A 24,668-nucleotide genomic window follows, 5' to 3' on the forward strand; every position below is an offset into this window, starting at 1 on the left:
CTACTGGGCCAGAGACAATGGTTCTGCGTCCTCAAATCTATAGTGAGATTCAAAATCTCCCCAATTCTATAGACACCCTCCACCTTGTCATTCACCATCCAATTTCAGCCTGTTACATTGAGGTGTAATCTCTACTGGGCCAGAGACAATAGTTCTGCATCCTCAAATCTATAGTGAGATTCAAAATCTCACCAATCCTATAGACTCCCTCCACCTTGTCATTCACCATCCAATTTCAGCCTGTTACATTGACGTGTAATCTCTACTGGGCCTGAGACAATAGACAAATCTATAGTGAGATTCAAATTCTCACCAATAGTAGATACACCTTCTACCTTGTTTTACAGTACCATATAGCTGGTGGTATTTTGAGTACATTTTCACAAAAATGAGCAAGTATGGTGGAAGACGCCATGGAAGTGGGCGGGGATTGCCAGCTGGTCCCGATGGTGGTGGTGTTGCATCTGTTGGTAGTGGCAAAAGCACAATAGCACCTAAGGCAGGAGGTGTTGACCCTGCATCATCGTCTGGCTCCCCAAGGCCTTGAAGGCTCTCTTTTCTGGGAGTAGGTAAACCACTTTTAAAGCCGGAGATTCAGGAACAAGTTTTGGCTTACATTGCTGACAGCCTCCAGCTCTCTCGCCTCCTCTTCTGAAGGTTCAAAAAATAAAAGCACTGAGTCGTCATTGGAGGCTCCTAGTCAGGAACAACACCTTTCCTTGTGTCCTTCACCCCTACCAAAAGTGAAAGATGTGGCAGGCCACACTACCGATTACTCCATGGAGCTCTTTTCACATACCATGCCGGGGTTAGCAAGTCAAATCGTGAATTCCCCAGTCCAAGATGAATCTGACATGGAGTGCACTGATGCACAGCCACTGCTAGATTTTTCTGCTGGCACATTCACTCAGAGCACTACATTGTCCGCGCAGTGTACTGAGCCAGAATCTGACCCTGATGAAACTCAGGTGCCCCTTCCCGCATACTATACCACCTTACACGGTGACACAGAGGAAGGTGCACATGAAATTGAAGAGGAGGTGATGGATAACCCAGTTGTTGAACGAGATTGGCACCATTGGGGGAAGAGCGTGCTGCTGCCAATAGCTCAGAAGAGGAGGAGGAGGATCCGCAGCAGACAACGACGTCGCAACAGCTGTTATCTGGCATGACCGTAGCAGTCCAAAAACGTGTTACAAAAACCAAAAGAGTTGCAGGACAGCTTGGCCAGACGGTCAAATAAGCACAGCGTGCAAGGTCTCAAACTGTCTTCCATAGTAGGAAGAGTGCAGTGTGGCACTTTTTTGAACAAAATCCTAATGATCAGGCAAAAGTTATCTGTAAGAAGTGCGCAAAGACCTTTAGCTGAGGGAAAAATCTGAGAAATTTGAATACCAGTTGCATGCTTAGACAGTTATCCACCATGCACTTGCAAGCGTGGACGGACTTCCAAACCTCACGTACCACATGTGCACCTGCTCCGAAAGAAGGTAGTCAGCAACGCTACATCGCTTCCCCCACTGTAAGCCCACCGGTTAGCACACCACCAGCGGCAAATATCGAGGTGTCATCACAAGGGCAAAGCAGTCATGGAATCACAATGTTATTGCTACGAAAGACTGACTCTAGGCCATCAGCAACACCACCAACACCATCACCATCACCAACCCTCTCTCAGTCCGCCATGTCCACCGCTAGTTCCACCATATGCAGCTCTCAAGTCCAGCTCACCCTACCAGAGACTCTGAGTAGGACAAGAAAGTACTCATCCTCTCATCCGCGTACACTGGCTTTGAACGCCTACATTGCCAAACTAATCTCGTTAGAGATGATGCCCTACCGGTTGGTTGAAAGCAAAGCTTTCCACGAGCTCATGGCCTACGCAGTACCATGCTATGACCTACACAGTCGGCACTTCTTTTCGCGAAAAGCCATCCCAGCCCTCCACGTGCATGTGAAAGACCGCATTGTCCATGCACTCAAGCAATCAGTGAGTGGAAAGGTGCACCTCACAACAGATGCATGGTCCAGTAGGCATGGCCAGGGCCATTACGTGTCCATCACTGCGCACTGGGTTAATATGGTGGATGCAGGGTCCACAGGGGACAGCGACAGTGGGACAGTGCTGTCTAGCCCACGGTTTAGGAAACAGTTGGCTGTAGGCGTTCAACCCTCCTCCTCCAGAAGCGAAAGCTCGTCCACAGAGCGCAGTCGCTCGAGCACTCCATCCGCAGCTGCCAGTGTTGCACACGAGGTGTCCCACTATCGAACAGATAGTGGTAAGCGTCAGCAGGCTGTGTTGAAGATGATGTGTTTGGGCGACAACAGACACACCGCGGAGGTACTGGCCGAGTACTTGCAGCGACAAACTGAGTCATGGCTGGGCCGTCTACATCTTGAGGCAGGCAAGGTAGTTAGTGATAACGGCCGGAATTTTGTGGCAGCCATAGCCCTTTCAAAACTCACATACCTTGCCTGGCTCACACCTTGAACCTGGTGTTGCAGTGCTTCCTCAATAATTATCCGGAATTAACACCCCTGCTCCATAAGGTGCGAAGACTGTGCTCGCACATCCGCCTGTCACCCGTACACTCCAGTCGTATGCAGAAGCTGCAGCGATTGCTCCACCTTCCCAAGCACCGCCTAATTATCGACGTTGCAAAAAGGTGGAACTCCACCCTGCACATGGTTCAGAGGCTGTGCAAACAGAGGCAGGCTGTAATTCATTTGTGGGAGGATACACGGGCAGGCAGTTTGCAGGCAGACATGGAGTTGTCTGTTGTGTAGTGGTCAAAGCTGAAAGACCTCTGTAAAGTCCTTCAGTGTTTTGAGGAATGCACACGACTGGTAAGCGCAGACGACGCCATCATAAGCATGAGCATCCCACTTATGCGTCTGCTCATGCAAACTTTGACGCACATTAAGGAGCAGGCGTCTGCAGCCGAGGAGGAAGAGGAGGAGGGAAGCCTTGATGACAGTCAGCCATTTTCTGGTCAGGGAAGTCTCGTGGACGAGGTGGAGGAAGAAGAGGAAGAGGAGGAGGATGATGGGGATGATTATTTTGGGGAGGAGGATGCTTCTCAGGGGGCTAGAAAAAATGTTGGCGAGGCAAGGTCAGGTACAGTGTTTGTGCGTGACTGGAGGGATGTGGATTTGCCATAAATTGCTCCTCCACCCAGCACTCGCAGTGCATCATTGACACCTGTAACATTGGCCCACATGTCTGATTATGCCTTGCAGATCCTAAAAAGGGACCCCCGTATTGCCAAAAGTATGAACGATGATGACTACTGGTTGGCCAGCATCCTGGATCCACGCTATAAAGGCAAATTCCAAAACATAATGCCACAGGAGAACCTAGAGCTAATATTGGCTAACAAACAAGCAACTCTGGTAAACCGTTTGTTTGAGGCATTCTCAGCACACAGCGGCTGTGATGTTTTTCCAACAAGCCATAGATGGCAACATGAAAGAGGTGTTCGTGGTGCACACAGCCGAAGTGGTGTTGGACACAGGGGTTTCATGACCATGTTGTGGACTGAATTTTCAAGTACCGCTCACACGACTGGTAATAGTGCATCGATCGAAAGTGACACGAGACAGCAGTTGTCAACTATGGTAACAAACTACTTCTCCTCCCATATTGATGTTCTCCCTCACCGGTCATTCCCCTTTGACTATTGGGCCAGTAAACTTTACACCTGGCCTGAATTGGCACAATATGCCTTACAGGAGCTCGCTTGCCCTGCTGCTAGTGTGCTATCGGAAAGAGTCTTCAGTGCTGCTGGCTCAATCCTGACATAAAAAAGGACCCTTCTGTCGACCCAAAATGTTGATGATCTAACCTTCATTAAAATGAACCATGCATGGGTTTCAAAGGATTTTGGCCCACCCTCCCCTGCTGACACGCAGGTTGCCAGAAAAATGGCTTGCTTTTGTCCTCTTCTTCCGCGGACTTCTCCAATTACTCCATTTACAGCTGCTGAATGTCCAACATCAACATATGCCAATTTTTCCACCTCCCTAACTGGGCTGCCTCCCCCCACAGGACTGGGGTCACCAGCTGGCGCACGCACCTGTGCGAGTGCCGCTGCCCTGGACAGGTGGGTGGGCACACTGTTTGGCAACGGCACTGGCACAAGGTCCCTCATAGTAGAATCAAGTGTCTCTGATGGTGGGGGTGCACACCCGCCGTCAGACACACCAGCGTACTATGAGGGGCCCTGTGCCAGTGCCGTCGCCAACGAATGACCCCCCCTGCTTGTTCAGGATCACAGCACTTGCAAAGTTGAAATAGTTACCTCTCCCTGCTCCTCCGCCATGACGTCTTCCGTGTTTCCTGACAGTGACATTCTGGTCAGAGAGCGCAATGACATCACGTCTGTACGCCCTCTGCCTAAACAGTCCAAGTGCAGTGAGATGTAAGATGGGGACGACGAGGAGTCCAGACTAGTACAGGGATTCCCTAGTGAGGAGACTTATTTAATTGTCTTCAATGTTGGAACAGCTATTTTTGGGGAGCACTATACTCTGGAGAATGATATATGAGGCCCACCATACACTGGAGCATTCCAAAGGTGGACATCAGACACTGGAGCAACATTTACAGGGCCCATTATGCACTGGAGCATTAGAAATGGGGCCCATTATATATGGAGCATTATTTGGGCCCATAACAGAGTGGAGCTTCATCCATGGGGACCACCATATACTGTAGCATTATGTGGAGCTCATCATATACTGTTTCAAACATTATATGGGACCAATGATTCTGTATGGAGAAATATATGGACCTCATTAATCTGTATAGCACACTATGCGGTGGCCATACTACTGTATGGAGTAATATACTGTCCGTTTTTGTAGCTATTGGAGAATTCAAAATGGATATCAGTCATGAGATGTAAGAAGTGAACTATTTTTCATTGTACTATACCGCTATTTCTCTACCGTATCAGAGGATCATGAATTGTGGCTTGTGTTAAAGGAGCCCATTGACACTCTTTGGCCCTGGGCCCACGAAAATCTGGAGCCAGCCCTACCCCCCCAACAACTTTAGCCAAATAACCCCCAGTTTTCAATGCCTTGACAAGCGTAAGTAATAAGAATTGATGTTTTTGGCATTAAAATGGGCACTGTAGGTGTGTTTCCTGTCCTCCACTCACTGCCGACTTTTCTTCCCCATTGACTTGCATTGGGTTTCGTGTTTCAGTCGGCCTTCGACTTTTCACGTTAATCGGCCGATTTCGTTCGACCCGACTTTTGAGAAAGTCGGGTTTCATGAAACCCGACTCGACCCGAAAAAAGGCAAAGTCGCTCATCTCTAGTGCCAACCTTTACAAGACTTCTGACTGGTGGGTGAGCGTTGCCTCTGGGGTTTAAATGGTAGAGGGGCCATCCAACTCTTTGACTCATCTCTTACCATCTCTCGATCCATGATGTCCAAAAACAGTCTGTCTTCTATGGACATTGCTACCTTGTTGTCCTCTCTTGTTCTGTGGAAAACTGTGCACCCTATGTGATCTTGGTCGCCGTCACATGAGTGGTCTTCACAGGAAGGATCAGCTAATGGACAAGGTAGAGGAGCATTGTGTGGCAACTCTTTTACCAGGAAGCTACTCTTACATGGCTGGAAGAGAGACAGACGTCCATTTTCAAGAGTTTTGGTAAGCATGCTGTCGACTAAGGCTGACTTGTGGGCTCCTCCTAGGCTGACGTCTCCTATGATGACCCATCCAAGGTCGAGCCTCTGTGCGTACGGAGCATTCCTGGAGCTGTTTATACATTCTCTAGCCTTGTGGACTTGTAGAATATCTCTCCCCAGAAGTAGAGCTATTGGGGTTGCTGGTTCTAGTTCAGGTATCAGGTGGGCTATACGCTTTAGATGGGGGTGATATGTCGCCATCTCCCGTGAAGGTATTTCTGACCTGTTGTCAGGAATCTGGTTGCACTCCAGGATGGTCGGTAATGAAAGGCAAGTCTGGCCATCTATGGACTCCACTTTGTATCAGGTTGCTTTTCTCCCCGCCATCTCAATGGTACCTGAACATGTTCTCAAGGTGTAGGGAGAACCAGGGCCTACAATGCTGAAGTTGTCAAAGAAGATGGACCTGGCTAGAGACCTGTTACTTTGGTCATCCAGGATTGCATAAATCTTGAAGGCTTTGTCCTTGCGGCCTGCAGGATAAACTAGGACAAGGCAGATTTTTGAACAGGCCCTTCCTCCTGTGAGTCCTCTACAGATCTCAGTACATTTAGATCTGACATCCAGGGTGTCTTCGTCAGTGTCCTTCTGCTTTCCATCGTGCTCCTCTGCTTGCGACAACACTCGTGGAGGTGATCCAGGGTGCAAGGCTGTATTGTGATCCATACTGCTGCATTCTGCACATTTCATGCTAGCTTTACAGTTCCTGGCGAAGTGAGAGGTTGCGGCACATTTGAAGCAGATGTTATTCTCCTTGAGGAAACCTTTGCGATCCTCTAAAGACTTCTCCCTGAAGGCTCTACATTTTAGTAGAGGATGTGGTTTCTTGTGTAGAGGACAATATTTACTGACATCCTGAGGTTTGCTCTTGTCTGGAGGGGGTTTATTCACCTTGGGAGGAGGGCCTGTGGAATCAATGTTAGTTTTGTGGACTGCCACGGGTGTCTTACCAGATTTGACACCAGTGACAGTGGAACACGACAGAGTAAAATCAAAACTAGGGTCAATTCTAATCCTAGATTGTTTAGTGACAAAATCAACAAATACAGTGAAAGGAGGAAATGATACATTATGAGTGTTTTTATACTCTGAACCACATGTAATCCACTTTTCTTGTAGGTTGTAAGGAAGTATCTGTACTATCAGATTGACACCCTTAGCGGTATCTAAGAATGCCAATCCAGGCAAGTCTCCTTCCTGCTGAGCAACCTGCAACTCATTCAACAAATCTCTCAGTTCTCTAAGCTTTAGATAACCTTTAAGTCCTATCTTAAGGTACTGTCACACTAAAAGATATCACTAGCAATATCGCTATAACTTGTGACGTTATAGCAATATTGCTAGCGATATCGCTATGTGTGATACTTACCTACAACCCGCTCCACCGCTGGGTATCGCTGATCGCGTGAGAACAGGCTGGACTGTCACAGCAGGAAGCCCAGCAGGAAGCTGACGACGAGCGACGCGTGGAGCCGGGCGGGAGGACGCAGGATCGCCTGGTGTGACAGGTAAGTAGCGACCCCCGTCCCCAGCGATGTCGCTAGTGAGATCTGCCTGTGTGGCAGCTCACTAGCGACCACTTAGCGATGTACCAGCGATCCTGACCGCATCATATCGCTGGTCGGGATCGCTGGTACATCGCTAAGTGTGACAGTAGCTTTTGGAAAATCCTCAATTCTTTTATATAAAGCATTCTCTATGACTTCTACTGCCCCATAGCATTCATCGAGTCTTTCCCACACCTTATGTAGGGCTGTGCGAGGATGCTTTACATTAATCTCTCTCAGTCTTTTGGCATGCTTGACTGACTCACTTCCGAGCCACTTCACCAGGAGATCTAACTCACCACAAGAAAGGTCCAGACCATGAATGACGTTCCGGAACGAGGCTCGCCATGACCGATAGTTCTCGGGTTTGTCAGTGAACTTTACAAGTCCCTTTGTAACCAGATCTTGGCGGGCAAGGAACTTTGCAAAGTCCTTGATGGCTCCGTCAGTGCTGGCACGAGACGGTGTGTGATAGTCATGTCTATTGTCTGGTGCATCATCATACCTGTAAGATGCTTGTGACTCTGGATAGTCTGTGCGGTACCTTGTTGGTGAAAAAGATGTCTCTTTAAGGCAAGATGGGAGCTGTACCTTCTTTTCAGTGGAACGGTAGCTGTAGTCAACCTCTCTGTGCTGGACGTCTCCTCGCCTATGGTAGTGAAGCTCGGGGTTGGATCGCTGGTAATCGGCATGGGCTGATCGATATGATGCGCCAGGGCTGTCATCTACATCGGAATGTTGACGGACGTACTCTGCGACACGTTGCACTGAATCTTGCTGCTCTAGATCTGGTCCGAGAATGTTGCTGCGTCTTTCATAATCAAGATCTTTCATAGCTTCCAAATACTCTGCTTTTGCTATTGCAGCTGCTGTCTCTTTGTCTGCCACAAGTCTTTCTAGCTCTGCTTGCAAACGTGCAGTTCCCACTTCTCTCTCTGCCTGCAAACGTATGGTTTTGGCTTGCAGGCGTGTAGCGTCCGCCTCTCTCTGCATGCAGACGTGCGGTTTTGGCTTGCAGACGTGCGGTTTCTGTATCTTGATCTGATTGTCTCAGCTTTAGATGCATCTCTCTTTTGGCGAAGGAGGATCTCGCTTTGGCTGCTTCGGTCTCGGCGCGAGCGATAGCAGCTAGCTCTGCTAAGGATGACCTACTGGAGCTTGCCCGTGACCTTGTTTTGAGTGAGGATGTACTTTTCCGAGACATAGTGCGTTTAGCTGAGTACTGCTTAGTATATTAGAGGGAAACAGTCTATGTATGACGGGCTTCCACGTGGTGGGGAAGCTGAAGCATTTCTTGGCGGGCTGCGGTTGCGTTCTGTGGCTGTATGGCGGCTGCTGTGATACCTGTATGCGGAGCAGTGTGAGTGTTAGTGGTCCCGTACAGTCTATGAAATCACCGCATGCGACCGGCGGTCCTTCTCTAAGCCCTGGGCTCTTGTCTCTGCGGCTGTGTGGTGGCTGCTGTAGTACCCGTAAGCGGAGCAGTCTGGGTGATAGCATTCACTTTGAGCCTGAATTCACTATCGCAGGCATCTAGCAAATCTGTTTTACTATTCTGCCATCAGGCACGCTGACGCGATGTGCAATCCAGCATGCAGTATAAACCACAGCTCTGTCTTCTAAAATAAGTAGACTGTTCTCTGTAGTCTAACTTGTTTATTTGTGAAGAGTATAGAACATGCGCGATAAAACTACAATGAATGCAAATAACATGCATAAGTATTGGGCAGATGATCATAGCTAGCACAATCAAAGAAGTGTACATTGAGATGCAAACATTACATAGGAATACATTAGTTTATGATTACATTTACTGAGAACTGGCAACTAAAGGGTTAATGACATCTCTTTACTGCTAGATAGTAAATAACACCTCTCTGAATCACTGCATTGCAAGAAAGATTAAGCTTACCAGATATGCTTTAGCCGGGTAGTGACTCAAGTAGAGAAGTTGCAGGAAAAACAAAGGTTACACAGGAGGACAAAATAACATGTGCATCCTATGAGATCCACAGAAGCAAAATGGCCCTTCTTCAACCCAGAATACATTGCTTCCTTCCCACAAAGCACTGCTTTAATCCCATAGTGCATTGCTTCTGTTAAAGTCACAGGCTTTATAATGCTATTGAAGACACTGCTATAAATTCAGGCACCACTAGATGATGCTATAATTAACCCAGCAATAATAAAACATTCTTTGCCCTATTAAGAGGGCAGAACAATTAGCATCCTAGATCATTTCCCTTAGCGTCTCAGTAATGTCTTCAGCAGATAGTCGCTGATTGGCTGCCTATCTGCATGTGGGCTGCTATGGATAATGACGTCAGTGGTCAATGTGCTAATATACTAGCAATCTCTTACAAGGCTGTCTCTAATATGTCTACCCCGAATATCTCCTGATACCTTACCACACATAATCTCCGGTCTTCTCAAGCTCTGCTTCTTTCCTCCACCCATGTACACTCATCATCCAACCCTTTCCAAGATTTTTACTGAGCATTCATCATCATGTGGAATTCAGTGCCTTAACATGTCCAAATGTCTTCCTCAATTGAAACCTTTGAACACAACCTGAAAATGCATCTTTATAGAAGCTGCAACCTCCCAACCTACCCCAGCTCCTTCCCTTATACTATGTAGATTGTAAGCCTATGAGGACAAGGTCCTCCACCCCTCTGTACCAGTCTGTCACTGTTACTTTTTTCTCTGCAATTTATATATGTATTTTGTATGTAAACCCTCTTCACCTATACAGCACAATAGAATCAATAGTTCTTTAAAAATAAGTAATAATAATAACAACAGTTGCCAAGAATCTTTGGAACCCAAGATTATCAGGATAAGTGCCTTTGTGGACTTTGAATACATTCATTAAAAGGTGGGAATAGATCTCAGATTAGAAACAAGCACTTTGAATCATCAAAGCAATTAATTTGCCGGAATTTTGGGATGAATTGGTGTGAAAACGTCAATGTGAAAATTTTTTGCCCAACTTGATCTTGTGACAACATTTGGCAGCTGTTCAAAGCAGTTTCCCACAGCGACAACAAAATGCTGGATGTGACAAAGGCAGGGGCATGGTGCCACAGCTCATGTAATTCATGAGGACACGTGGCATTACATATGGCACAAATCTTAAACCAGTCGAGGATGGGTGTAAGATTTCTGGTGCAGCACATCAAGATGCACGCCGCTGGTCAAAAGCTTTTGATTTATGAAGAGGAATGTACCTCTTCATGAGTAGTGGCGAGCGAGTATACTTGTTGCTCGGGTTTTCCCTAGCATGCTTGGGTGTCCTCCGAGTATTTTGGCGTGCTCGGAGATTTAGCTTTCGTTGTCTCAGCTACATGATTTGCGACTTGTAGACAGGCTGAATACATGTGAGAATTCCCTAACAAACAGGCATTCCATACATGTATTCAAGCTGTCTAGCAGTCGCAAATCATGCAGCTGAGAAGACGAAAGCTAAATCTCCAAGCACGCCAAAATACTCGGAGGACACCCGAGCATGCTCGCTCATCACTAGTCAGGAGCATATGACTCCACCACACCTCCTCTATCCAGACTGGTGAGGAAAATTTCCAATCCTGATGTATCAGGGTCAAACTTTCTTTCTCCTTCATTTGTTCATCATTTCTGTTAAAAAAAAAAAGCTAATGGCATTAAGCAAAATAATCAGGACTAATAGCTTATTTGTTAATGAACCTAAATTTACCCTATTGACAAGTGACTAGCTTCAATGTTAACTCCAAACCAGTATAGTTTTCAGGTAGACATCTGAGGTCCAATATTGAGTCTTGGCAAATCATCTGTTTGTGCTACGGTAGGCCAATTTGGCTCTTTTGCAATCTGCCTTCACTCACTTTCCCTTTAAAACCCTCAATAGTTTGTTAGAGAAGCTAGGCTAGTTGTATTATTAGCACAGTGTGATGGGCTGCTCAACTTTGTATTATACATTTAGTGCAATAAGGAAATATAAGGGTTAAAGGCAAAATCACAGAGTGGAAAAACATTCAAGTAGACATGATCAGCTGTAGATCTACATTTCCCCGAGACAGTGCTGAGAATAAATGATACCTTGATGAAAATTGTCTATATCCATAGAGAACATATTCTGAAAATCTCAGGAGAACAACGATGAGAAATTCTGGGCAATGTGCATAATGATTGTGTGATCAATGTTTATCCCGGGACTGAGACTGTGAACACATTTGCTGAAATCGTTTTCATCAGACAAATGAAGTATTATTCAGGCAAAATTACATATATGCAATAGAAATACATTCTTGAATTCCAAACAGCTTTTCTAGCCGCTGGCTTTCAACATGTTTGATTGCTATATTGTACATTCAGATTATGATATCAGAATTGTACTTTAATGTTTCACAATATGCAGTGCTTCTCAGTGAGCAAGAGGATGCATTTGACCTTGAAAATCTGGGTATCCATTAAAACATATGTGTACAGTATTACACTTCACTGAATAGAGCCATAACAATGTAATTTCTGAAACACAAGAATTCTATTCAACATGCTCACAATAAATACACAATAACATTTTCACTTTAAAATTCAAAATTTTATTATAATTTTATTTCAAATTGCTTACTTTCCAACATTTGCTTATCGCTCCACAGAGGAAAGTTGAATGCAGCCCCTTTTTTTTTTACAGCCAGTGACTCCTCAAAGCCCTCACTTTCCTCTTCCTCAATGAGAACTTGAAAGCAGGGTGTCCTTCTGATGATGGAGCATCCCAATGAAAGTAGCAGTTTTGGGGACGGTTCGGTGGCTTCAGCAGCATCCAGGAGACTTGGCAACTGTGTTGAGACTCAACTTGTATTTTTTTGAGGCATTCAAAAACCACAAGTATTGGAGAGTTTTTGAAGTTTTTCTTTTCTTGAAGAGTTTCCTGAAGCAGTTCTGAAAAGTTTTGGAAGATTTTTTTTCCTGAAGTTTTCTTTGCAGTCTTTTAATTTGTCAGTGCCTTGTTTGGAGAACTTTACTTCAAAATCCAATTCAAAGAATGGACATGTAATTTTATTTTTCAGTAGGAATTTTTCAAAACCTCTTCAGGAAAGAAAATCTAAAGAAACTTCTCATTTGTACAGGAAAGTAGATTTACCATGGAAATGAATAGGAAGTGCTTTCCAAGAGGTTTTGAAGCTTTCTGTTTTTGGAGGATGATTTTGGAGAGTATTTACTCCATAGGCTGGAGTCACACTAACCGACGCAAAATACGGTCTGTATTTTACATGCGCAATACGGATGAATAACCCCTAAATAGTGCTCCGTATGTCATCCATAAGCAAGGTGTGGTCGCGTATTTTGCGCATGTCAGCATCTGTATGTAATCCGTATGGCATCCGTATGGCGAGATTTTGTCGCAGGCTTGCAAAATGGACATTTAACGGTTTTGAGGCCTGCAAACTATTTAAATCATTAGCCTACACCCTATTTATTGGCTCAGGAACAGGTGGCTGCCTCCATTCTGTCCATTTGTGACCTTGTCTTCACTAGGTGTGTTGCTGTTGTATGTGCAACATGGCAGACAGTCTGAGTTTCAACACAACTGAGCAGGTTCTCTTCAACTGGCTTTTGTCACGCCGCTTTGGTCACCCATACCCAGTGATAGTGGATCCGCGGAGGAGGAGACGCATGTGGGTCCATCCACTTTTGAGGCAACGACTCACAAGAGGTCATTTTTACTGCCTCTATTCTTCTCTGCGGCATCATCCGGAAAAAATTTACCAATACTGTTGCTTGAGCCTTGCAACATTTGATCCTTGCAGACAGTGCGCCCTGGGATCCTGTGACAACCTTTCAGGACACAAGGATGCGCAAAGATATATCTGCAGAGGAGCGACTTCCACTCACATTACAGTATGTACAACACAACCACATTCTCTATGTTCATGATGTGTTGCCCAAAGTATGCTTTTTTTTATTTTTGTACTAAGTTTAATGCCCTCATCTTATTCCAGATAGATTTAAACTTACAGACCAGAATGTTATGTGTAATATGTACTGAATAGCACGACAATATATGTGTGTTAGTAGACATGAATCACTAACAAGTTTTGGTATGTATGTACCTGGTGTTTTGTTAATTTGTGCATTCTAAAATGTTCCATTTCTGTTGTTCTTCAGCTTCCTGTCCACTGGCCTGTCTTATGCCGCCCTCCACCATGAGTTTCTCATTGGAAGATCTACCATTTATGGCATAGTCAGGTCGACATGTAGTCAAATATGGTCAAGACTACATCAACTCGTCATGCCCGAGCCCAGGATGGAAGACTGGTTGAGGATATCAAGGGACTTTGAGGAGGAATGCCAGTTTCCTAATTGTATTGGGGCCCTTGATGGCAAACATATCCGGGTGCGTAAGCCGCCGAACTCTGGCTCCCAATTCTTCTATTATAAACAATACTTTTCTGTTGTATTGCTGGCTCTGGCCGACCCTCAATACAAGTTTATAATTGTTGACATTGGGGCCTATGGAAGGACGGGAGACTCTAGAGTCTTCAATACTTCCATTATGGGTCGGCGGCTACGCACCAACCAGTTGGATCTACCACCACCACGCCAGCTACCAGGCTCCACTCAAGAATCAGTCCCTTATGTCCTTGTGGCAGATGAGGCATTTCAGTTAACGCGCAATGTCATGAGGCCATATCCCCGGCGCAACCTGGACCACCGGCGCAGAATTTTTAACTTGCACCTATCACATGCTCGGCGACTGGTGGAGTGTTCCTTTGGCATTCTTTGTGCCAAAAGGTAGGTCCTACAGTCTGCCATTCAGCTGAGTGAACAAAATGTAAATGAAGTAATTAAAGCATGTGTTCATATGTTCAGGTTTTAAATACATTAGATAGGGACTGCTCCATTAAGGGTTACCTTGACGAGGTGGAGTGGCTTGGTATACATTTTTTTGCAAAAAAAGTATCGGCTAATTACCTTGTATTTGTTGTCATCTTTTTACCAGCACATGCTGATTATTGTCATAATTTTTACTGCAGGGCATTTTTGCACATTTGTTATTCTGTGCTTTCTTTTTGTGTTTCAGTCAGTGGGTGGTGTGAACACTGTCTGACCGACTTGTTCACATTTGTGCATGTCACATGTGTTTTTAATCCATTTTTTCCTTGCTTTTGCATGGTTTGAGAGACCCCACCCCTCTCTTGTGTGACATGCACATAAAGAGCCGTCTTACACCACGTGCCCATGCTAGGAATCGCCTGTCTGAATCCTGTTCATTTAGACACTGTTCATGTGTTCAGGTTTTAAATACATTAGATAGGGACTAGAGTTGAGCGAAACGGGTCGAAAAAATTCAAAAGTCGCCGACTTTCGTCAAAGTCGGGTTTCATGAAACGAAACCCGACCTTAGCGTGAGGTCGGCCACGAGGTTGGCAACTTTAGCGCCAAAGTCGCCTTTCAAAAGATGCTTTAGCGCCCTTTTTCAGCCAATCAGGAAGAACGGACACTGTTGGCAACGTGATGACATAGGCAGCGGTCACCACCATGTTTGAGAAGGGCATGCAAGTGATTGGCTTGCTTTGTGTGGCGTCACAAGGGGTATAAAAGGGCGTGCACGCCAACCGCCATCTTACTTATGCTGATCTCAGAATAGGGAGAGCTGCTGCTGCTGATTCTGTAGGAAGAGCATTAGGCAGGGAAGAAGATACCAAAAACTGCTTCTGCTGCTAGCGATTTTGCCTGTACAACACACCAGTTAATGTGCAGTGCAAGGGGAGGCTATATTTTGGTGGATCAGCTCTGTTGGTTATTAGGCTGCCTTTTAAGGCTCCCTGATAGCTGCATTGTTGTTTTCACACTGCTGAGCAAACTGCTTTTTTCAAAGCAATCCAAATTTTATTGTTTTGTCCTGGTGAGTTACTGAGCCTTCATTTTTTCACACACCGTACAGCGGTGTGTGCTCCTCACACAGTACCGTGTACCGGCTGTTATCACAGCCAAATTGAAGCTATCTTAGTGTGACTCTGTAAGAAAAAGCCGAGGAGTTGGTCCGTTCTTACAGACCTACACTCTAGGGAGATTCCAATTCTGCCCAATTCTATATACACCTTGTAGTTTGTCATACACTAGGCAATTTCTGCCTGTGACATTGGGGTGTAATCTCAACTGCACTTGATACTAGTTCAGCGGCCAAATTGAAGCTATCTGTGTGTGACTCTGGCTACTTTCACACTTGCTTTGTTTTGCAGCGCGTTTTTCCCGCAAAAAAAGCATGGAAAAAACGCATACAAACGCATACAAATGCTGCGTTTTTTTCAAGCATTTTTATGAGCATGCATGAAAAAAACGCAGCATTTTTATGCGTTTGTATGCATTTTTAGTGCGTTTTTACCGCGTTTGTGTTTTTTTCCAAAATTAGTTGGCCCCTCACACTAACCCAAACCATGACTTTACTAACCCTAACCCTAACCCTTAACCAAACCATACCCTAACCCTAACTCTTAACCAAACCATACCCTAACCCTAACCCTGACCCTGACCCTAACCCTTAACCAAACCATACTAACCCTAACCCTAACCCTTAACCAAACCCTACTAACCCTAACCCAAACCCTAACCCTAAACCCTAACTAACCTTAAACAATAACCCTTAACCAAACCATACTAACCCTAACCCTAACCCCCCTTAACTAACCCTAACTCTAACCCAAACCCCTAATTTCCATTGTCTAACCAATGGTCAACAAAAAACGCATGCGCAAAAAAACGCACACATGAGCATGCCAATGCGCACATATGCGCACCCATAGACTTATAATGGGTGTCTTGCTGTAAAAAAAATGCATTGCGCGCGCATGCGTTTTTTTGAGGCAAGTCGGACGCCCAAAAAATGCAACAGGATGCATTTTGTGTGCCCGAGCGCACACCACAAAAAAACGCATGCGAGTAAAAACGCATACAATTGCATTTGTATGCGCACATAAGCGCATCCCATGCAAAATATAGGAAAAAAAAGCGCATGCGTTTTTTAGCGCTAAAATACAGCGCAAAAAAGCGCAAGTGTGAAACCAGAAAAGCTGAGGAGTTTGTCTGTTTTTACAGACCTACACTCTAGGGAGATTCCAATTCTGCCCAATTCTATATACACCTTGTAGTTTGTCATACACTAGGCAATTTCTGCCTGTGACATTGCGGTGTAATCTCAACTGCGCTTGATACTAGTTCAGCGGCCAAATTGAAGCTGTGTGTGACTCTGTAAGAAAAAGCTGAGGAGTTTGTCCGTTCTTACAGACCTACACTCTAGGGAGATTCCAATTCTGCCCAATTCTATATACACCTTGCAGTTTGTCATACACCAGCCAATTTCTGCCTGATACATTGCTGTGTAATCTGTCCTGGGCCAGAGACAATAGTTCAGCGTCCTCCAATCTACAGTGAGCTTCAAATTCTCAGCAATACTATACACAGCTTCTGCCTTCTCATACACCAGCCAATTTCTGCCTGTCACATTGCGGTGTAATCTCTACTGGGCCTGAGACAATAGTTCAGCGTCCTCCAATCTACAGTGAGCTTCAAATTCTCTGCAATACTATGTACAGCTTCTGCCTTCTCATACACCAGCCAATTTCTGCCTGTCACATTGCGGTGTAATCTCTACTGGGCCTCAGACAATAGTTCAGCGTCCTCCAATCTAGAGTGAGCTTCAAATTCTCACCAATACTATATACAGCTTCTGCCTTCTCATACACCAGCCAATTTCTGCCTGTCACATTGCGGTGTAATCTCTACTGGGCCTGATGCAATAGCTCAGCGTCCTCTAATCTACAGTGAGCTGAGAAATTTGAATACCAGTTGCATGCTTAGACATTTAACCACCATGCACTTGCAAGCGTGAACAGACTACCAAACCTCACGTACCACATGTGCAACTGCTCCCAAAGAAGGTAGTCAGCAACGCTACATTGTTTCCCCCACTGTAAGCCCACCAGTTAGCACACCACCGGCAGCAAATGTTGAGGTGTCGTCGCAAGGCCAAAGCAGTCAGGGAATCACAATGTTATTGCTACAAAAGACTGAATCTAGGCCATCAGAAAGAACACTAACTCCATCACCATCATCAACCCTCTCTCAGTCCGTCATGTCCACCGCTAGTTCCACCATATGCAGCTCTCAAGTCCAGCTCACCCTACCAGAGACTATGAGTAGGGCAAGAAAGTACTCATCCTCTCATCCGCGTACACTGGGTTTGAACGCCCACATTGCAAAACTAATCTCGTTAGAGATGATGCCCTACCGGTTGGTTGAAAGCGCAGCTTTCCACGAACTCATGGCCTACGCAGTACCACGCTATGACCTACCAAGTCGCCACTTGTTTTCTCGCAAAGCCATCCCAGCCCTTCACCTTCATGTGAAAGACCACATGGTCCATGCACTCAAGTAATCAGTGAGTGGAAAGGTGCACCTCACAACTGATGCATGGTCCAGTAGGCATGGCCAGGGCCATTACGTGTCCATCACTGCACACTGGGTTAATGTGGTGGATGCAGGGTCCACAGGGGACAGCGGTGGTGGGACAGTGCTGCCTAGCCCACGGTATAGGAAACAGTTGGCTGTAGGCGTTCGACCCTCCTCCTCCTCCTCGTCCAGAAGCGAAAGCTCGTCCACAGAGCGCAGTCGCACGAGCACTCCATCCGCAGCTGCCAGTGTTGCACACGAGGTGTCCCACTATCGATCAGCTACTGGAAAGCGTCAGCAGGCTGTGTTGAAGATGATGTGTTTGGGCGAAAGACACACCGCGGAGGTACTGGCCGACTACTTTCAGCGACAAACTGAGTCATGGCTGGGCAGTCTACATCTTGAGGCAGGCAAGGTAGTTAGTGATAACAGCCGGAATTTTGTGGCAGCCATAGCCCTTACAAAACTCAGACACATACCTTGCTTGGCTCACATCTTGAAACTGGTGGTGCAGTGCTTCCTCAATAATTATCCGGATTTAACAGACCTGCTCAATAGGGTATGAAGACTGTGCTCGCACATCCGCCGGTCGCTGTTACACTCCAGTCGTATGCAGAAGCTGCAGCGATTGCTCCACCTTCCCAAGCACCGCCTAATTATCGACGTTGCAACAAGGTGGAACTCCACCCTGCACATGGTTGAGCGGCTGTGCGAACAGAGGCAGGCCGTAATACATTTGTGGGAGGATACACGGGCAGGCACTTTGAGGGCAGACATGGAGTTGTCAGGTGTGCAGTGGTCGAAGCTGAAAGACCTCTGTAAAGTCCTTCAGTGTTTTGAGGAATGCACACGACTGGTAAGCGCAAACGACGCCATCATAAGCATGAGCATCCCACTTATGCGTCTGCTCATGCAAACTTTGACGCACATTAAGGAGCAGGCGTCTGCAGCTGAGGAGGAGGAGGAGGAGGGAAGCCTTGATGACAGTCAGCCATTTTCTGGTTAGGGAAGTCTCGTGGACGAGGTGGAGGAAGAAGAGGAAGAGGAGGAGGATGATGGGGATGATTATTTTGGGGAGGAGGATGCTTCTCAGGGGGCAAGAAAAAATGTTGGCGAGGCAAGGTCAGGTACAGTGTTTGTGCGTGACTGGAGGGATGTGGATTTGCCATAAATTGCTCCTCCACCCAGCACTCGCAGTGCATCATTGACACCTGTAACATTGGCCCACATGTCTGATTATGCCTTGCAGATCTTAAAAAGGGACCCCCGTATTCAGTGTTTTGAGGAATACACACGGCTGCTAAGCACAGACGACGCCATCTTAAGCATGAGCATCCCACTTATGCGTCTGCTCATGCAAACTTTGACGCACATTAAGGAGCAGGCGTTTGCAGCCGAGGATGATGAGGAAGAGGAGGAGGGAAGCATTGATGACAGTGAGCCATTCTCTGCTCCAGGACCTGTCCTGGACAAGGTTGAGGAAGAAGAGGAAGAGGATGATGATGGGGATGATTATTTAGGGAAGGAGGATGCTTCTCGTGGGGCTAGAGAAAATGTTGGCGTGGCAAGGTCTGGTACTGGGTTTGTGCGTGACTGGAGGGATGTGGATTTGCAAGAAAGTGCTCCTCCACCCAGCCGTCGCAGTGCATCATTGACACCGGGAACATTGGCCCACATGTCAGATTATGCCTTGCAGATTCTAAAAAGGGACCCCCGCATTGTCAAAATGATGAACGATGACGACTACTGGTTGGCCAGCATCCTGGATCCACGCTAGAAAGGCAAATTCCAAAACATAATGCCACAGGAGAACCTTGACCTAATATTGGCTAACAAACAAGCAACTCTGGTAAACCGGTTGGTTGAGGCATTCCCAGCACACAGCAGCGGTGATAGTTCTCACACGAGCCATAGGGGCCGGGGGCAACTTGGAAGAGGTGTTCGTGGTGCACACATCAAAAGTGGCGTTGGAGACAGGGGTTTCATGACTGTGTTGTGGACTGATTTTTCAAGTCCCGCTCACACGACTGGTAATACTGCATCGATTGAAAGTGACAGAAGACAGCACTTGTCAACTATGCTTACAAACTACTTCTCATCCCATATCGATGTTCTCCCTCACAGGTCATTCCCATTTGACTATTGGGCCACTAAACTGGACACCTGGCCTGAATTGGCACAATATGCCTTACAGGAGCTTGCTTGCCCATCTGCAAGTGTGCTATCCGAAAGAGTCTTCAGTGCTGCTGGATCAATCCTGACAGAAAAAAGGACCCGTCTGTCGATCCAAAATGTGGATGATCTAACCTTCATTAAAATGAACCATGCATGGGTTCCAAGGATTTAGTCCCACCTTCCCCTGATGACACATAGGTTGCCAGAAAAATGGCTTGCTTTGGTCTTCCGCTTCCTCGGACTTGACCAATTTCGCCTTTACCAACAGCTGAATGTCCAACATCAACATATGCCATTTTGTAAACCTCCCAAACTGGGCTGCCTCTCCCCCCATGGCCGGGGTCACCACCTAGCGCACGCAACCGTGCGAGTGCCGTTGCCCTGGACAGGTGGGTGGGCCGACTCTTGGGCGCGGGCACTGGCACAGGGTCCCTCATAGTACAATCAAGTGTCTCTGACGGTGGGGGTGCACACCCGCTGTCAGACACACCGGCATACTATGAGGGGCCCAGTGCCAGTACCGACGCCCACGAGTGTGCCCCCCTTGCTTGGGAAGGGCCCCAGCATTTGCAATGTTTACCTCTCTCTGCTCCTCCGCTGTGTAGTCTGGGCTGTCAAATCCTTCACTGGGACTGCCACTACAAATTTGGTGAACTGATAGAAGATGATGGTTAAGACGTAGCTATGCCCTGTCCCGCTGGCCGGGCTCTAGCTTCAGATGATCAATGGCTTCCATTTCTTATGGACGTCGACTCACAATGAGATGCAGTGGTGGTTTATCATCAGCTTTCACAGTTTTCCTACTCACAGACGGGTGACATTCGGCGCACATTTTTAAATGTGCCCTCTCATGCCAATCCAATAGAATCGCCTACAGCCTGTGGCTTCTGTCTTTTGCACTCCAAAGTTACGTGACAGATCATGATAGGCAGTGAGCACCATGTTTACATCTCTCCCTGTGATCAAAATTTGATGGAGATGAGTAACGGTGATGGGATCAACGGTACTGCGATACAGCAACACTTTCTTCAGAAAGAAATGTTTTCGCTGTCTCCACACACTAATTAGTTGAGGGTCAGCATCGCCTCTCAGAATTGTGACAGAAGTTTTTCCCATGATTAGTAATTCCTAGATTTCTGCAATCACTAGACTTTATGTCAGTAATTGTATGCATCTCATTTCCTATTGCGGAGAGTCTGGACTGTCTTACTGAGACAGAAATATATATGAAGATTTTAAAATACCACCAAAAGTGTATACTGGTGTACGCTTCAAATACATTTCCTTTTTTCTACTTTTTAGATTGTTGTCTAATCCATACAGAGAACATGGAGATTTTAAATATTTAAACTATGCTCTATATACCTGCTATCCAGTGATAATGTACCCTTTCTCAACTTTGCACAATCTGGTCATATCCATACTGGGCCTGAGACCGTCTGAGTCTGCCTCCTGATATATAGACATAGGTTATTAATGTGTAAACTATGCTATACATACCTGTTATCCAGTGATACGGTACCCTTTCTCACCTTTGTCCAATCACGTGTAATCCATACTGGGCCTGAGACCATCTGAGCCTGCCTCCTGATATATAGACATAGGTTTTTAATGTGTAAACTATTCTAAACATACCTGTTATCCAGTGATACGGTACCCTTTCTCACCTTTGTCCAATCACGTCTAATCCATACTGGGCCTGAGAACGGCTGTCGAGCTGTTAAGCAAGCTACAGCACCTGTGGTTTGGACACTTAATTTTTTCATTTTTTCAGGAATGCCGGTTAGGCCTAATTTCGGAATTGCGGTTGACCTGCACTTACTTGGAAATCATCGTTCGCGGGGAAGAATTGGAATCCCAGATCCCCATCACTAACGGTGTTCAGCAGGTTATCTGCACATGTAAGCGACAAAAGCTGGTCCTTTCAGTGTAGCGCGCATGCAGGCCCGGACATGTAAGGGCATGACAGACCTGTTATTGCTCGATCTCGCGTGCCAGAGCCTCCCTCTATTAAGCTTGACGCGTACCGCGGGGGCATGCCAGAGTCTCGTTCGTTAACGGAATAAAGTGGACAAATCGCTAGCACAACTAAAAACGGATATACCACACCACACACAGAATAGACAAAGCTTTCAATGCATGCATCTTTTCTTTAGGTGGCATGGTTGTGGTTTCCCGGGTGGAGTCCAATTAAGCCGCAGGCTCCTCTCCTGGTGGTGCCCTTTTGGACATTCCTTTAAGGTTCAGCTTTGCAACCATACTGCCCCCAGAAAACAAACACTTTGCCTTCATGGACGCTGTTTGGAGGTTCGTGGGAATAACGCCGCCCGATCGGCAGTTGGCATAATTTATTGGTGGGAAGTCCGACAGTGTATGATCATGTTCAATTTCAGATTTTTTTTTTTTTGTTTGCATTTTACAATTTTTATTCCAGCCTTTCTTGACTTCATAAGGGCATGACAAGCCTATATCTGTGTCTCCTCCACCTCCTCCTTTTACTCCTTCACCTCTTTTCTAAATGTAGTTGCCCTTTTCCATATGTTATTTTTGTCTTCTGAGCATTTTGTCTGCTTTGGGACACCTTTTAAGGTATTTTGTAATTGTTTTCTATGTGTTTGTATGTGTTTGTCTGCCATTGTTTTCAATGGGATTCGACGGTGTTCGTCGACCGTTCGACGAACATTCGACAAACTTGCCTCCTGTGCGACGAACGAAAACATTAGCGGGGTGGCTCAACACTACTCTTGATATATAGACGTACATTTTTAATGTTTAAACTATGCTATATATACCTGGTATCTGGTGATACTGTACCCTTTCTGCCAGGAAGTCCTCCTCCAACCACCACTCTAAGTTTATCATTGACACCTGGAACATTGTCCCACATGTGTGATTATTTATTGCGGATCTTATTGTTATATTGTGTTGTAATCCATCCTGAGTGTGTGAGAGTCTATGGGTTACTCCTGCAATTTAGATGTACATTTAAGAATTACCCCAACACTGTATACAACTCTACGCTTGTGATACATTACCCATTTACTGCTTGTTATATTCTGGTCTAATCCAAAATGACCAAGTGAGAGTTATTTTCTGACTGTGCAAATAAATACTGATATTGACAACAATGACACCTACACTGTGTACAGCTGTACTCTTCAGATCCATTACCGTTTTACGGCTTTTTAGATAGTGTTGTAATGCAATACTGAGCCTGAGAGCGTCTGTGTGTGCCTCCTGAAATATCTACGGAGATTTAGAATGTTTAAACTATACTATATATACCTGCTATCTGATGATACTGTACACTTTGTCTACTTTTTATATTCTTGTCTATTCCATACTGAGCCTGTGAGCGTCTCTGTGTGACTGATGCAATATATAGGGAGATTTACAATTATCCTTTGACTGAATAGAGCTGTACGCTTCTGATACAGTACCATATATCTGATGTTATTTTGGGTCTATTTTCTGCAAAATTTTGAAGTTTGGTGGAAGAGGCCATGGACGTGTGGGGCCAGCTGGTGCTGATGGTGGTGGTGCATCTGCTGCCAGTGGCAAAAGCACAATAGCAGCTAAGGCAGGAGGTGTTGAGCCTGCGTCATGGTCTGGCTCCGCAATGCCTGGAAGGCTACCTTTTCTGGGAGTAGGTTAATCACTTTTAAAGCCGGAGTATGAGGAACTGGTTTTGGCTTACATTGCTGAAACAGACTCCAGCAAATATGCCTTCCTCTTCTGAAGTTTCAAAAAATGCAAGCACTGAGTCATCAAGTGCTGGCTCCTGGTCAGGAAGAACCCCATTCCTTGTGTCCTTCACCCCCACAAAAAGTGAATGATGCAGCAGACCACACTTCACATTAGTCCATGTAGCTCTTTCTAACATACCATGCCTGGGTTATCAAGTCAAATCGTGAATTCCCCAGTCCAAGATGAATCTGACATGGAGTGTGGGTGGCCAGCCAGGGCAGTGGGCTTAATCGGTACCAGGCCGGTGTCTCACAGGGATGTGTCATGGTGGTGGTGACCCGTTCCGTGGCCCTGGGCGTCCATGCAAAGGGGTGAACTATGTGTATAGGTGAATGATACGTGACGCTGATTAGATTGACCAGCGCTGCAGTGTTGCTTCTCTGGGACAGATGTTGTGGTGCAGCTAAGATGTAGAAGCCCTGCACAGGTAGAGCCTTAGTCGCAGGGCAGATGAAAGAGTTGGTAGATGGTGTGCAATGCAGGATGTAGCAGAGCCATGCGCCAGGCGCAGGAGAAAGAGGACAGACACAGTCGTGCAGTTCCTTTACCTGTACTTGGTAAGTGCCGTCCAGGACCTAGAGTACAGATGGAGAAGGAGTTGGTCAGCCTGGAAGCCAATTTGGAATTGTCTCTCTGCAGATAGGCAGTGTGGCCTCCGTTCTAGCGTTTATCTGAGGTACTCGCAGTGCTGAATTCAATGAAGTTCCCCATGTTGACTCTCTTTTGGAACTTTCTCGTATGGCAGTCAGCTGTAGCCTTTTCCTTCTGGCTCCCACATGTCGCTGCTGGGTCCTCCGAGCCTTAGTTGGGTACAGAGCATGTACAGCTGCTACTGCCTTCAGTTTCTGCTGCAGGAACGTCAGTGTCCCTACAAACTCGGAGACCGGAATCCGGCCCATTCGCTCCAGATAGGAGTGAGCCTTAACTCTGCTCATCCTCCAGCTCTCCTTCTCACGTCCACACACTTCCCCTTCCCTTCACAGACTGCCCTAACTTACCTCCTCCCGACCACAGAGAGCAGCTCCTCAGCAGTCAGGTTCAGAGGTCTCCCTGCTGGCCTGGAG

This window comes from Dendrobates tinctorius, unplaced genomic scaffold (genome assembly GCF_039654945.1).
Source record: "Dendrobates tinctorius isolate UK_male_01 unplaced genomic scaffold, ASM3965494v1 ptg000003l, whole genome shotgun sequence".
NCBI lineage: Eukaryota > Metazoa > Chordata > Amphibia > Anura > Dendrobatidae > Dendrobates > Dendrobates tinctorius.